The sequence below is a fragment of the Octopus bimaculoides genome, chromosome 10 (genome assembly GCF_001194135.2).
Source record: "Octopus bimaculoides isolate UCB-OBI-ISO-001 chromosome 10, ASM119413v2, whole genome shotgun sequence".
NCBI classification, from domain to species: Eukaryota; Metazoa; Mollusca; class Cephalopoda; order Octopoda; family Octopodidae; genus Octopus; species Octopus bimaculoides.
This window is the reverse complement of record NC_068990.1, coordinates 58,645,122-58,653,761: the sequence shown is the minus strand read 5'-3', so window position 1 is coordinate 58,653,761 and position 8,640 is coordinate 58,645,122.

Below are 8,640 nucleotides of genomic sequence, written 5' to 3'. Positions count from 1 at the left end.
GCAGAGGAGACCCTCTGGAAAATTTTGAAATCCTCTGAAATTCTTGAGAGTTACGGGATTCTTATATCCATATCCAATTCGAATGCTCTATAATCATTGGCACTGTGTATTTGGCATTCATTGAAATCTGCTGTATGACAGGGTCATATCAACTGAAATACCCTCTTCCTAGTTATCATCAACTCGATTGCGTGTAAGACGACTTTAAGACATCCGAAATATCTTCTTTCCAACTGTCTTACACTTCGTAACTCTTCAAAGGCGCAGGCGTGGCTGCGCGGTAAAAAGGTTGCTTCCGAACCATATAATTCTAGGTTCAGTTCCACTGCGATTCGGTGAAGGAGACCCGTAGAATAAGTACCAGGTTTAAAAATAAGTTCTGGGATCATTCGTTTGAATAAATTTTCTTCAAAGTAGTGCTCTAACATGGCTGCAGTCTAATGACTGAAACAAGTAAAGAGGAAAAATAGAACTTATAAAGCAATGGCTTTTTGACTCTTCTAAGACTAAAGTAGAAAAGAAAAACAAAAGAACTTTGCAAATATAGCAGTGTTAGTTATTCGCAATTGCAATATATATAAAATTTTCTCTACTGGTCACCGAAGTTGTGAAGAATTGTTTGATTATAATTCATTTGAGCTGTGAAACATACGGGTTTGTTTAAAGATCAAAACTCAATAGCCATTTTGGAACCATCTAACCATGAGGCTATGAGCGTAGAGATAGGATTCTTGCGTTAAACAAAAAGAAAGAGTCATTATCAAACTATTGTCGTTGACGATATTTTGGGATTTTTATCATTCCAAGCGAGCATTGTCTTCTGTAATAAATCTTTAGTTTATAGAAGATATTGTTAGATCAGTATTTTATTGAGACCAAAGTCCTACGATATTTTATTGTGATAAAAGCTCAACTCAGTCTAATGAGTGAAATAAAGAAGTGTCAAGTTCAAAATAAATTTTCATTAATCTATCCTCCAGTAGGTGCTTGCCTATTTTCTTTGAGTTACGTTACAGTGCTATCCCAATTCTGAATTTATACCTCCAAATTCTCTTTAGTTGCTATGATACTCTAAACTTAGGCTATCCATCGATGGGATAAATGACAATCTCCTCAACTGGATTGAAGGAAATATTCATAACATGAAAACAACTTGTCGTTAATAAGGGCCTTGTGTTAATGTGGATATAAATATGTTGGATTCTGGTCTATAGTTAGTATTTTCCATGTGTTATCGTATACATCTAACAACTAGAATCTGAAGTAGAGATGAATATTTCTGCTATTCTCTAGATTTTTGTTATCGGCCTCCTTATCTCTCTGTTGTAGTTTCTGACACTATTATCTGATACTGTATTTTTAGCAGTTTCTTCTGACTGTTATTAAATAAAGGAAGCAAACCTTCGTTTAGAAGAGCTCAGTGAAAATCTACAAGTGTAAATATATCTGATTGTATGTCTAATACTTTCCAGTTTTGCTTCTAATTTTGGTTAATAAATTAATTCTGATTTTTCATCTGTTTGAATCTATTCTGGTAGTTCATTGATTATTTCCGATTTTCATGCATTTTATTTCACTAAATCTATTCTTCCAGCATGTTTATAACAAATGTTTATAACAATATAACTCTCTTTGTTGAAGGATGTCCGAACGATTTGAATCTGAGCTCAAACTAACCTGGTCTATTTCTAAGATTTGCACCAAACATAACTGTAGAATAGATAAAAGAAATGGATTATTGCAGATCATCTTCTTTCAACGTCTTTCTATCGAGTATCAAACAATTATTACACTTGTAATAGAGTCTAGCTTTTGTTGAATACTGTACTCTTTCAGAGTTGTTAATGTCGACTAATTAACAACTATCCTATCTTGCTGATGCAAACCTTCAACGGTGATATATTTGACATTGCCAACCTTTCGCCGAATCTTCAAGTCTTTAGGTTAGTATTTAGTAGTTGATCTGCTTCTTCATTCAGTCACATTGCTACATATCTAGTTGGTTTATTGCTTTTCTGAAGCTATTTATTGCATATGGCAAGATAGTTTGTGTCACTAAATTCTTGTAATCTCGCTTTCTCATTCTTCATCATTCTTTGACATTAACTACCATACGTAGCTGGAGTAACTTATCCACTGCTTTCCTTCATAGCCGTTTCCAACCCAACACATAGTGCTAAGTTATTTCTATGGCGATGAAGTCTTAAACAACGTGTCATACAACTGACCACACAAACTAGGCATTCTGCCAGAAAAATAATAGATAATTTTTTTTCCACTTCAGTTGGAGCTTGACCATTTATTTATATCGAATTTTCCTTAATATTATTTATTTTCTCCTGGAATTTGATCGAAATTTATTAAAAAGGCAGAAGAAAAGCAACTATATTCGAAGATAAGGCTTCTTATTTATCCCCCGCCATGTGAATTTCTTATATTGTGTTATTCTTTGGGAAATAAATATTGAATATATTAGGTCTATTTTGGACGCCTTCGGTGAACAAAATTGTATAAAACTTCATCAGTGGCACCATATTTCCTGAAGCTTTGCCAGAAGTCATTGGTTCTTCTTTAGAATATTCAATTCTCGTCTTCAAATTGGTTATTTATGATTTGAATTTTTCCAGGCGAAGCCTAGAAATCTACAAGTTCATACTACGCTCATAATTCGTTGCTTTTCAAAATATTCTCTCCGGTTAGCGCTTTGTACATAGCTGTATGCGGAGTGTGTATGTGTATATGTGTACGAGTGTGTTTGTGTCTCTATGGGTATGTATGTGTGTGTGTTTGTGTGTGTTTGGAATTAAGAGGCAATCAAATATATTAAGTTTCGTTTAAATCTTCTGCTTATCTGTTTCTTTAATTTTCTCTCTTTTTGATCTTATTTTTACATTTCCTTAGTCCTCTTTTCTTCTTCCATACAAACATACACACATATGATTTTTTTTTCTTTCTCACTTACATATACACACTCTCTGAAATACAAACACAAACAATCACAAACACATGTAGATGCAAAGCAATGCATTTCTTTCCCTTTCTTTCTCTCGCACTCTCTTTTATCTCACCTTCTCTCTTTCGCTCTCTCGTTCATATTATTTTCTTCCTCTTTAATGTTTTACAGTCAGATTGTCATTAAAACTTCTTTTGCTTTTTCCGTCATCATAATCTTTCTCATATTCTTTCTCTGTTCTTTCTTCCACAGACACACACTTTAACTCTCTCTTTCTCTCTCTCTCCCTGTATGTCTATCTCTTTTCTCTTTTTTTCTCCCACTAATTCTTTCCATCCTCCTTCCTTTCAGTTCATCTCTTTCAACCTGCTGCCTCTCTCTGTACACCTCTCCCGCTTCCTTCCCTTCTCTTAAACCTTCTTTCTCTCTCACTCTACTCTGCTTTTCTCTTTTTTATATAAATTCCTACCCATCTCACTCATTCTCTCTCTCTCCTTATCTCTCTCTCTCTCTCTCTCTCTCTCTCTCACCCCTCCTTTCACTTTCACTCTTCACTTCTTTTTATTCTTACTGTTATCACTAGTCCTAAACATTTTTGCAAAGCTCGGCTTCTGTGATGTGTGATAAATTCTGTTTTGTATGAAGGCAAAATTCCTCAATGAAATCCATCCCACTCACAGTTTCGACGTCTTTTGAGAACGCTGCTCTTGTTTTAAGTCTTTAAGCCGTTAATGCGACAAAAGCCGATAAAAATATTCCATAATTTACTGCAACATACACATACAAATACACACACATACAAACGCACATACACACATATACGTACACATATATGTACACACACAAACGTATGTATGCACAAATGAAAAAGAACAAAAAATAAACTAAAAGATAAAAACAAATATAAACAACAATATGACTAATCCAAAATTTGCTGAATGAAAGAAATTGTAAGTTGATTATTACTTTAATACTATCAAGTATTGTCTGAAAAGAAATGGTTATTCTGTATTAGAAGATGTTATAAAACATTAAAGTTGTAACCTGGATTACTATTTTTCTTCTCTGATTTGGGCTTCTCTGAAGATCACATCAGTGTTTTTGTAAAGAGGTTTTTATCACTTTTATCTCATCTCAATCAATTTTCTTCTGTTCAGAAAAATCGATAAATTATTGATGGTAGAATAAGTAGAAATCCGGAAGAAGGAAAAAATTAAAAAATATATAAAAGAAGAAAACACAATCCAAAATGCCCCGTTGTTTTTAGTTACCTGCTTTTACGTTCTGGGTTCAAATCTCGTTGCTGTTCGTGTATTTCATCCTTCGTTAGCGCGCCGAGCAAAATGCTTAGCGGCATTTCGTCTGTCCTTACGGTCTGAGCTCAAATTCCGCCGGGATTGACTTTGCCTTTCATCCTTTGGGGTCGATAAAATAGGCACCAGTTGAGCACTGGGGTCGATGCAATTGACTATTCACCTCCCAAAATTTCACCTATAGTACCTATAGTAGAAAGGATTGTTCCTACGCACGGCGAAATACTTAGAGTCATTTCGTCTGTTTTCACGTCCTGAGTTCAAATTCCACCGAGGTCGACTTTGCCTTTCATCCTTTCGGGATCGATAAATTAAGTACCAGTGTAATCGACTAGTCCTTTCCCACCGAATTTCAGGTATTGTGCCTGTAGTAGAAAGGATTATTATCATTCTGCTTCTTCTTATTGTTGTTGTTGTTGTTATATGTTTGACTTATGCTTTGTATTTGTACAAGTTGACACCAAGTCTCACCCAGAGACCTCAAGAGGCAACAACTTAGAAGTCCAAGTTGGTATTATGCCTAAGGTGTCATATATTTGGTTTTGCATATAGTGTTGTTCTAGAGAATGTTTAAGAAAACATAAAAAAATTATAACTTTGTTTTAAAATTTGAGATTACATAGACAGTATTTTATGTAGAATATGGGCAGTTCCCCTGAGCACTATCTTTTGAATTTCTACCGTTTTGGGGTTTCCTGGTATCTGAGCTAGGTAGCAATCAGCCCCATTTTGCTATCATTCCTAAGGCACTTATGACAACAGTGAAAGCGCATGGCTCAGTGATTAGAGCCTCGAGCTTACGATCGTGAGGTAAACAACCTTGCCCGGACTTGTGCCTGGGAGGGTAATTTTTTAGGTACAATCCCATGGTCAGTCATGACCAAAGAGGGTCTCATTATGACTACATGTATTGTTTTAGTCTTGAGGTTCCACATTTTGCCAGTTTCTATTTCAAGATCTTTATACTTGCTCAGGTTTTGGTAGGTCTTGATAGACACATTTATGTCAATTAGGACAGTCATTTCAATGAGGAGGCATGATTTTTGTCTAAAGTCCTTCACTAAAATAATGTCTGGCCTATTCGCATCTATCTTTCTGTCAGAATGAACGGTGAAGTTCCAGAGGGGTAAAATGTGATCATTTTCAAGCACTAAAGGTGGTTTGTGTTCCCACCAGTTTTTATTATGGGACAGGTCCAAGTTCTTGCAAATTACCCAGTGAATATACTGTGCTACTCTATCATGCCTGTTGAGATTCTCTGTAGGCGCAAGAAGATTGCATATGGAGACAACATGATCAATGGTTTCATTTTGTTGTTTACATACACGACATGTCTGGCTACTGCCGTTCTTTAATATGTTGGCCTGGTAGTTCCTTGTAGGTAGGCATTGATCTTGGGCTGCTATGATAAACCCTTCTGTTTCTGATTTTAAGCCAGAAGACACTAACCATTGATGGGTAAGGGCTTTACGTCGGCATTATTAGCTCTCTTTGGGTATTTGCCATCGAGAGGTTTTTCCTGCCATTTATCAGTAAGAATATCTAAAGCAGCAGTTTTAGCACGGGTTTTCATACGTTTACCTTTCTCTGTGCTTGTTTCTGGGATTTGTTGCATTTGGAATTCACTTAGATATTCCTTTGCCTGTTTAGTTACTGAGTATGAAGCTTTCTTGTTTTCATGCTTTAAAACAAGTTTTAACATCCAGTCATCGGAATTTTCTAGGTAGATGTTGAAGCCAATTGTGGCAATCCTCATTGTTAGTTCTAGTTGCTAAAGTCCACGGCTACCCTCTTTTCTTGGCAGGTAAAGTCGTTCTATATCTGCCTTAGGGTGGTGGATTCTATGTATTGTCAACAATTTTCATATTTTTCTGTCAAGATTACACATTTCAGTAATTGACCAGTTAATGATATTGAAACTATAAGTCACGACCGGTATGGCTAAAGTATTGATTGCTTCGATCCTGTTTCTTGCATTCAGCTCTGTCTTGAGTATTGCCCTTACCCTGCGATAACATTCTCTTTTGATCCTTTCCTTCATCATTGAATGTTTGATTTTTACGCACGTGTTGTTGTGGTGGCGTATCTGAGGGAAGTTATTATTATTATTATTATTATTATTATCGTCATCATCAACATCATCATCATCATCATTATTATTATTATTATTATTATTATTATTATTATTATTATTATTATTATTATTATTATTATTATTATTATTATTATTCAGTACTATTTTTATCATATGCTTTCACTGCACCACCAAGCGCAGCTCTTGTTTGTTTTGGGTATGTGCTGTGGTTTGTTATGGCGCTGTTATTTTCACTGTATTGAAAGCGCTTTATGTAGGATGTGTTTGGTGCCTAGTAGTGCTATTTTCAGTGTTATATATATTCGTAAGTCCTGGTATTTTAGTTATGTATTTGTCTGAAAGTTTTTAATCATACCTAATTATCATACCTAATTATCATAGGGGGTGTTTCTGCTTTTAGGTTTCACATCAGTATCATCTCTATTTCCAGATCTTTTGTATTTTGAGAGTTTCTGTTTCTTTTAAAGATACATTGTCATCTGCTGGGATTGATACATTGATTAGAAGGTATTTTTTCTTCGTGATCTCTAACAACTATATTCGGTATTTTAGCCTTGATTTTTTTTCTACCTGTGTGTATTGGCATATCCTAGAGTATGGCTGTTTTGCCATCTTTTGAGATGTTTTATGGCGTAAACCGTCTTTTTCTGTTGTTATTCCATAGTGCTGGCAAAGCTTCCAGTGTATATAGGTCACAACTCCATGTTTGTGGATATTTTCTTTCTTAGCCAGGACTGGGCAGCCAGAGACAATATGATTTTTTGTTTCTTCCCCTTCACCACATTTTCTGCAGTTATTTGTATTTTTTCTTCATTACGTATTTCTGGTGGTTTCTGATGGGAAAGCTTTGATCTTTTGCTGCAATTAAAAAATCCCTCATCCTCAGCTTTGAGTCCTGAGCTTCTCGACCATAGTCAGGATTTTACTTTGTCTATTTCTTTTCTGTTTAGCTTATCCCAGTATTTGCCATGTAAGGGCTTTTCTTGCCAACGCTTTATTAAGGTATTTTGTTGTCCCAGTTTCAGTTTGTATTTCAGTTGTTTTACAGCTTTTGTTGTTTCCTCTTTTTCTTCATAATTGTCAGGTACTATGATTCTTTCTTGTACTTTTCAGATTCCTTAAAGACACAAAACAGTTTTGTTATGCTCATGTTTTGTGGCTATTTATACTAGCTTTCCTTGCTTCTTAATTAAATATTTCTGTAATACAATGGTAGTTATTTTATAATAGTTTTTAGTTGTATAAGGCCTCTGCCACCTTCAATTCGTTGTATATATAACCTTTCTTTGCCAGAGTTTGGGTGGTGTATCCTAAATTCTGTCATTATTTTTCTTGTTTTCTTGTCTACTTTGGTTAGCTCATTTAGAGTCCAATTAAGAATATTGTAACTGTAACTTATAACTGTGACAGCTAGAGTGTTGATACTATCTTGTTTTTCGCATTGAGCTCTGTTTTAAGTATTAATCTAACTCGTCTATAGTTTTCCTTCCTTATCTTCTGGTTCATTTGTGGATGTAGTAAGGTATCTAGTTCATCAATTCCTAAGTATTTGTGTGTCTGGCTTTGGTCTAATTCTCTTATTTCTTTTGCTTTATCTAGAGTGATATTACTACTCGTCGGACAGAGTTGGCGAATGCCTACATTGCCTCCGCTATCAGTTATCTGATTATCGTGCCCTGTGAGTGGACTTGGTAGACGGAAACTGAAAGAAGCCTGTCGTACACACACACACACACGCGCGCGCGCGCGCATTTCCTCGCCACTAATCCCCTATATATTGCTAAAGTGGAACTTTCACTGATCTTATTGCCCGACTGGTAGAAGGTTGTGAGCGTCTGACGACATTCTAGGCGCCAGGCGCCCAATCTCCGTCTTTTCATCACCCAGGATTGCAGCTCCGTTGGAGAGTTTTTATTTATTTTCTTATAAAATGGAGAGTTTTTATTTATTTTCTTATAAAATGGACGCGTTCAAATGGCCAGGTAGTCAGTCTGCTGCCAGCACCCTCTGTGTGGCAGCTTAGGCATGCCGTTGCTTCTGATGCAAAGATACACACTCAGGTTGTGCCACCTGCAATGATTTGTGGATGCTGAGCATATGTGGACGCCGCTTGTGAGGTACGACTTTCTGCAGCTCGTCTCCTTGACGGAGCTGCAATCCTGGGTGATGAAAAGACGGAGATTGGGCGCCTGGCGCCTAGAATGTCGTCAGACGCTCACAACCTTCTACCAGTCGGGCAATAAGATCAGTGAAAGTTCCACTTTAGCAATATATAGGGG